At 48.0% G+C, this 7,988-nt stretch overlaps 1 long non-coding RNA gene and 1 pseudogene across 1 annotated transcript; one reads left to right on the top strand and one right to left on the bottom strand.

Annotated features, from left to right (window-relative positions):
* Window positions 1-1,814: 1,814 nt before the first annotated feature.
* On the top strand, window positions 1,815-2,391 carry LOC107278031 (uncharacterized). The gene is made up of 3 exons (XR_010742823.1): window positions 1,815-1,993; window positions 2,075-2,142; window positions 2,213-2,391. It is a non-coding gene; the product is annotated as an uncharacterized lncRNA (long non-coding RNA).
* A 3,005-nt stretch (window positions 2,392-5,396) lies between these two features.
* On the bottom strand, window positions 5,397-6,431 carry LOC4343187 (proteasome subunit alpha type-4-2-like; annotated as a pseudogene).
* Between the last annotated feature and the right edge of the window lie 1,557 nt (window positions 6,432-7,988).

The raw sequence follows: 7,988 nt of genomic DNA, 5'->3' as shown, positions 1-7,988 counted from the left end.
CCGGCCGAAGAAGCCGTTCGGCCGCGATACCGCGATTGAGAGAGAGAGAGAGGGGCAGCGTTGGAGTGGCTGGCGGTGGTGGAGCGGGCTGGCGGCCGGCGCGAGGTGGTGGAGCGGCCGGTGGCGGTGGAGCTCGCGGGCGGAGCTCGGTGGTGGAGCGGCCGGTGGCGGTGGAGCTCGGCCCGTGACTATGGAGCTCGGCGGTGGAGCAGCCGGTGGCGGTGGTGGGCCGGTGGAGCGGCCGGCGCGAGCTCGACGGTCGGCGCGTGGCGCGCGGAGGACGACGGTCGGCCGCGGCGGAGGATGGCGGTCGGAGGGCGATGGTCGCAGGCGGGCGGCGGCGGAGGACGGCGGCGGCGTGGGACGGCGAAAAAATTCGACAGCCTGACGGCGCCAAAATTTCTAGGGTTCCCGCCTGGACTTAGAAATTTTGGCGCTGCGGGCTTGCCCTTATATAGGACAACGATCTTCGCAAGCGGGCCGTCCGCTTGCGAAGATCGTTTTTACTATCTTCGCAGGCGGACGGTCCGCCTGCAAAGATGTAAACCGCACTCGGCATAACAATCTTCACAACCGCCTGCAAAGATGTAAACCGCACTCGGCATAACAATCTTCACAAGCGGTCCGTCCGCCTACGAAGATTGTTACAGAGGTGAATATACATTATTTCAAAATCTTTTTAAAATTATTTTTGTAATTTGAAAATGTCTACAATAGTTTTAATAAAAATGGTTATTGTACATACAACCATACTTTTCAAATGTAAATCTTACTTAAATGTACATAGTACTTAAAATTTTTTAACAAATTTTGAAACAATGGTAAGTGCACATAAAAAATTGCTACTAAATTTTGAAACCTCTTTTAAAAAAACTTTTAAAATATAAAAATCTGTAAATGTTACACTACAAATGGTAATTGCACATAAACTAATTGATCTTGAGTACAATTGTTCGTCATTTTGCGATATGATCACACATCACCTTACATACCACCATTACATAACTACTAACTTGTTAGATGCTTACATGCCACTCAACAATCATTACCCTTTAACATTTTTGCCCACACCGTCCGTGCGTATGTAAGGCTTCACGGTCTTCTGAGTAGATGTCTCGACATTCTTAATCTTCTGTACAAACTGACTATAAAGTGGCATACTATCGTATTGGTTATAATCTTTGACATCTTCAACCCCATCCACTCTCAATATATTTTGTTTCCCTGTAGCACTATATTTTTATCTTTAATAATACTTAAAAAATTCGTAGTGGTGATGGTGAAGGCAACATAGACGTGCGATCCAAATTAGAAACGTAGATCGACATGCTCCACCTCCGCAACGCAAAAAAAAAAAAAGAAAAAAAAAAGAAAGAAACGGCACACGCTACTCCTCCGCGACGCGAAAAAAAAAGAAACGGCGCCTCCTCTTCTCACTCGTCACCCGACACCGCAGACTTCTCCCTCTCCGCCGTCGTCGTATCCCGCCTCCTTCACACCATCGCCGCCCCTCAATCCATCCTCGCGCCTCCCTCGACCGCCGCCGCACCGATCCGATCTCTCTCGCGCTTCTCCCCCGCCGCCGCCGCTCCAGATCCCCCCGCTTTTCCTCCTCCTTCCGCCCACCTGCCATCGACGCCACTGCCCCTGCTGCTGACTCCACCTCCTCCCCGCCGCCGACGCCTAGCGCCGCTGCTGCCCACCCGCAACCGCCATTGCCCAACCGCAACCGCCGTTGCCGCCCCAGATACCCCGCCTTTCCTCCTTCCGCCCACCTGCCACCGACGCCGCCGCCCCTGGCAGTGACTCCTCCCCGACGCCGACGCCACCGCCGCCGACGCCTACTGCAACCGACGCCGAATCCCCCGCCGCCAACGCCACCGCCACCGCCGTCGACGCCTACTCCTTTGGCAGTGTGGAGGACTGCTGCTTCCCTGTCCCCATCTAGTGTGTGCACGCTTTGTGTTTGTTAAAATGCATATGTGAAAAAACTGTGGGTATAAAATGATATGCTGCAGATTATCTTTTCCTGTTATAGGTTCATCAATAATGGTTTCCCTAATTCAACTTTCAGATTGCTGAATCTTATGGTCTAGATTGATAGCTGATGCATTGGGGTGATCATACAAATGATTTCCGTTGGTAATCATTTTTCCCTACCTTACCATGGAATCTCTACTCCTCACTGAAGCTTGAAATGCTAGCTCCTCAGGGCTCAGGTGCGCTGGAGCATGCAGTTTGACAACAAGTACATTGCTTTGTGTCTATGCTTCCCTACTGCTCAATGAAATGATTGGCTGGGTTAGCTCCTGTACTTAAATCGGTTTCATTCCTATGCAACAATTAAGCACAAAATATAACATAGTTGGGGGGTTCATGATGTTTCAGAAACTTGGATGTATTCTGTGTATATTAATATTTAGGATGTGAGAATGAAATTTCTCCCTTTCATGTCTTCATGGAGGACAATAATGGTAACCACAGTTTTTTCACATATGCAACAATCAAGCACAAAATAAAACATAGTTGGGGAGTTCATGATGTTTCAGAAACTTGGATGTATTCGGTGTATATTAATATTTAGGATGTGAGACAATGAAATTTCTCCCTTTCATGTCTTCATGGAGGACAATAATGGTAACAACAGTTCTTTTCACATATCCAACAATCATGCACAAAATATAACATAGTTGGGGAGTTCATGATGTTTTCAGAAACTTGGATGTATTCGGTGTATATTAATATTTTGGATGTGAGACAACGAAATTTCTCCCTTTCATGTCTTCATGGAGGACAATAATGGTACCTTAATCTATGGCATCATGGTTCCAAATTGTGTTCAAGTTGGGTAAGTTTTTTTTTTTTTTGTGGCAACTACCCTTCAGAATTGTGGAACATAATACTAAGGTCAAAATTAAAAATCGGTGCATGAGGTGTGGGTTAAGGAGATTATAAAATCAAGATGAGGGTCTTTGCTAGATATAAGTTCACATAGAAAACCAGGATTAGCTTAATTTTCTACTTGGACTGAACTTGTAGTAGAACCAAATTTCAGAAGGAGCCTGTCCTGAGCACAACACTGTGCTTTAAATCTAATGCAAGAGATTTATATAAGCTGTGGGACAACGATTTGTATTCCAGGATGGAGGTTCAATATTTTCCTTCTAAATAGAAGCAGAGAGTTGGCATCTTGTGCAGAATGTTTCCTCATTTGTTCTCCTTTTGACAAGTAAAATGCATCAATGATAATCTGTGGGTGGAAATTAGCATCACATGCTTCATTCGTCCATCACCTAAAAAGATTCTCATATAATCTGATATTGGTTTCTGTAGGTGAATGTTTAGTTGTTTAAACATTGCTTTATTACTGCCAATTAAACTCGCCCTTTTTTCTCTTTAGTTGCTTCCCTGTTTGTGATCAAATCAACGGTTTATCTATGCTTTGTACTCAGCTTTGTTAGGTAGTATCAGATTAGAGAGCACTGAATAATTAACTATTTTTTATCTTCTACTGACAGCTACCAAGTGAAAGGATAGTTCAACTACCCTGGTGTCCATGTTGAGTATGACCAACATCGGCATCCTTTACATAGTTGTCAAGTGCTTTTTTTTTGATAAAACTGATTATATGACATATATATCCTCCCTGGGTTCTGTTTTTTCCCCTTGAATCTTTTTTTGTTACAAATCTGGGCAATCCAGTAGGCATTAGCGAAGACAGTCATCATTACCTATGATAAACATCTGATGCTATCTAAACAATCAAGTTAATAGCTCCCAACTAATAGAACTTGAAAAGGAGGATTAATGATTGTTACTTGCAGCTGCTGGAACCTAGAATGGTCTACTTCATTGTCAGGGAGTAGAAGGTGGTGGAGTTGTCTCGGAGGCACTCCCTCAAGGCTGCTGAGGCCACCCCGTTCAAGAGACTGAATGTGAATATACTCTTGAGAAATTTGCAGTAAATTGGCAGTAATGGCACCAAGGATCAAAGAAAATACTACCATTTTTTTTGCTGAGTCCAAGTTATGGTTTAGCACTGGAGACACATTATTAATTTTCTTCTTGCAATATGTATTCAGCGTGTGGGTTGATAATTTAGAGAGCTCTAAAACGATAGCGGAAAATCAAACAAAAATCTTACTAGGCGCAAGTGCTAAATAATGACAGGTATTTCCAAAGAGATGCAAGATTGGTCTAAATGGGTTGAGGCAAAGTCATGTTTCTAGGGACATGCAAAATTGCAATTGATGCATACTTTTTTCCCTTACAACAAAATTGTGACAAAATTATTGTTTGTGCTTTATTAAGGTTTTTGTTACAATAAACTTATACGCAATGATTACTTAACATATTTTCACCTGGTGTGATTTGAAATTAATAGATATCTTTTTCCCCGTTACAACGCACGGGCACCTAACTAGTCTTTCTTCAAATTTGAAGGGTCTTTCACATAAAACACTTGTACCACGTGATTGGCGAGTACCCAAGGGTCATCCTTGTGACCCACACTCGCAAGGTCAACAACAGTAAGACCAAACTTATCAACATTGATCCTGTTCGGGTATTTTACCCACTGGCACTTAAATATGGGGAATTGCATTGTGTGTCCATAGTTGATTTCCCATATTTCTTCAATATGGTCCGCGTAGGCGCCGCTTATATGCTCCGCCTGCAAAGATCGATCTTCGCAGGCAGACCGCCCCCTCCACCCCGGGTACATTTTTTGCCAGCGGGGTTTTAGCTCCGAATTACATGCACACCTGCGAAAATCGAACCCCTATGACGCCGAAAATGAGTTTTCTAGTAGTGGCGGCTCTCATTAGTGATCGGAATGTCTACGTGTTTTTAATCTATCTCGATGATTAGAGTCAGATCGATGAGTATCATCGGACTGCATCGGTAACTTCATTGCTAGATGCCGGAAATTAGCGGACTACATCGATATCTAGTCAGCATACCTTTCTATTAATCATTTCTTGAAAAGCCAAAAGGTGAACTTCTTTTCTGCGTGTATTTGTAAGCATTCATGTTAATTTATGTTAACATAGCAGAAACGAGAAACCCTAGTGCACTTCTGTCTGCATGAAGAGAAGATATGGAAATCGATCTCCAGGTAGCTTAGATGTGTGCGCAGAGCAAAAATTCACTATAATTTTGGATCAGGCAACTAGGGAGCGGAGAAAAACTCTGGCCTGCTAGTTCACTCGGCTCGTGATGTGGCTCGGTTCGGATGTGCTTGAGTCGTTCACAATTGTTAACAAGCTGAGCCACGGTTGTAGGCTTGCAGCAATGTATAGGGGGAAAAATTGATGTATGTATAGGAGCTCACTGGCTATGCTCGTGAGCCAAATGAGCTGGAGGCCTGGACCATCCAATCCATCAACCCAGCCACGTCCAAGCAAGCCCATTAATCAGTTCATAGGCCATAGGAAAAAGTACACCGAAGGTCCCTCAACTTGTCATTGAGTTACAAAATCGTCCACCAACCGCAAAACCAGGTATCCATCGTCCATTAACTAACAAAAACCAGTCACAGTAAGTCCGTCGGTGGTTTTGACCCGGTTTTATCCTACGTGGCAGCTGAATCAGTGCGGGAGCCACGTGGGACCTACATGTCAGGCTGCCACATCAGCCAATTCTCTCTCTCTCTCTCCTTTCCCCTCTTTTCTCCCTTCCTCATCTCTCTCTCCCTTCTCAGACTTAGCCGGCGGGAGGAGGGCATCGGCGGCCGGCGACGGGTGACGCGGCGACGGTAGGGGAAGGAGCTGCTTGAGCATGGACTTCGTCGCCTGGCTGTTGGCCCCGACGGCGGCGGCCTTCCAGCCACTGTAGTAGGGTCGCTCATGTAGAGCTGGAAGCCATGGTGCTTGTCCCACCTGCCGAAGAGGAAGGAGACGCCGAAGGGGCGGAGGCCGCCGAATTGGGTGTACCCTTGCTTGGTGTGACAGAGGGATTGGATGAGCTGCTCGACGGGGATGGGCTCCTGGTAGGAGAGGATGTAGCGCTGGGCGTGGAGGCGGGCGGTGTTGAGGAGGATGTTGGCATCGGACATGATCCCGGCGACTGCGCAGGCGAGGTGGGAGTCAATCTTGTACATCTTCTCGGCGGAGCACGAGGTCTGGAGGAGCTTGGAGGTGACCTTCTTCTCACCGACGAGGACCACGCCATCGGCCGCCAGGACGCAGAGGGCCGACCCGGCGTTCCCGATCGCCTCCATCGCGTACTGCACCTGGTAGAGCCGCCCCTCCGGCGAGAAGATCGTCATGCGGCTGTCGTACCGACGAGACATCGCGGCGGCAGGTTGTTGCTGGGGATTCCAGGTGCGGAGGCTGCGACGGCGAGAGATCTACTACTACTAAGGCCATGTCACTCACCGCCATTCCGTCGCCGCCGTTCCTTTGCCTCATGGGCCTCGTGGGTGGCGGCCGGCGGGGGAGCCCGTTGACCGCTCCTCCCCCCGCCGCCCGCCCATGCGTTGCTCCTATGCCTCGTGAGCCTCGTGGGCGGTGGCCGGCGGAGGAGCCTGCGCGCCGCTCCTTCCCCCGCCACCCGCGCGCCGCCCCTCCCAATCACCGCCATCGCGTCGCCTGTTGCTGGCCGCCGCCGCCGCCCTCCTCCTCCCACCGGCTGAGTCAGAGAAGGGAGAGAGAGAGATGAGGAAGGGAGAGAAGAGGTGAAAAGAGTGAGAGGGGAGGCTGGTGTGGCAGCTTGACATGTGGGGCCCATGTGGGTCTCACGCTGACTCAGTCGCCACGTAGGACAAAACCGGGGTCAAAACCACCTAAGGACCTATTGTCACCGGTTTTGGTTAGTTGAGTGATGCTGGATACCTGGTTTTGCGGTTGGGGAACGATTTTTAAAATCGATGATAAGTCGAGGGACCTTCGGTGTACTTTTTCCTAGGCCATATAAGTCCCACACCAACACAGTAAAGCCGTACATCTCCCTCAGGCCACAAAATTCTAGTGGAGGGGTTGGATTAATATGATTATTTTAATAAATTTTTTTAACATAACTTTCATATTAAAAAGTTTTTGCATAAATCATATCGTTTAGCAGTTTGAAAAATATGCGCGTGGAAAGGAGAGAGATGGGTTAGAAAAATGGGAGAAGAACACAGCCTAAGCCGGAACCACAACACAACGGCGACGCAGCCACATGCACATCAGCTCATAGTGGTCGACCAAGCAGTAGTCGCGCACTCGCGCTTGAGCATGCAATGCGGCGATGTGCAGCGTCGGCGCTCCACACGCCGCCTAGCTAGTGCCTCCCCCCTCTAGTCTCTCCGGTTGTGCGTGTGCAACGCCGCCGCCTACTGTTGTCCCCTTCTCGATCTCTCCTTCCAGTCATAAGCCGCCATCCTTCGTCCGGGTCGTGTGAGCATTGGAGGGCTCGACGAGTAAGATGGCGATGCCGGGGCATTGGAGTATGAGGAGCGAGCACATACGCTACTGCCGTCATGTTATTAATGTGCTAGCTCGCAAGCTAAACAAGCTGGTAAGCAAGTCGAGCCAAGCTATGTTTCTTTAGGATAACAAATCAAATTAAAGCCAGATCAGGTCGAGCCAGCTTGATATCCATCCGTATTGTAGACTATGTGCATAGATTTTTTCTCCTTCGCGCTGGTCCTACTAATAAAAAATGTTTTTTACATGTGGCTATCTTCAATTTTCGCAGGCACGGCTCCACTCGCCTGCAACTACGTGTATTAAAAATGAAGATTTCCACATGCGGGCACCACGCCCTCATGCAAAAATTGTTTTTAGCAGGCAGGCATGTTAAGCCGCCAACCTGCACTAGAATTTTGTCAAAAAATAAAATAAAATTCTGAAAAATTGTGAAACCCTAGCCCGCATGCCTGCCACCGCCGCACCGCATCCCCAAAACTGTAACCCGCATCCTGAGGTCGTCGGTGGTGGAGGAGGACCCGAGGCGCGACAAGGCGGAGCACAGGCACCCGTCGATCGACACGCTCATCACCATCG

Source organism: Oryza sativa, chromosome 7 (genome assembly GCF_034140825.1).
Source record: "Oryza sativa Japonica Group chromosome 7, ASM3414082v1".
In the NCBI taxonomy this organism is placed as follows: domain Eukaryota; kingdom Viridiplantae; phylum Streptophyta; class Magnoliopsida; order Poales; family Poaceae; genus Oryza; species Oryza sativa.
This window is presented reverse-complemented; position numbering and strand designations above follow the sequence as displayed.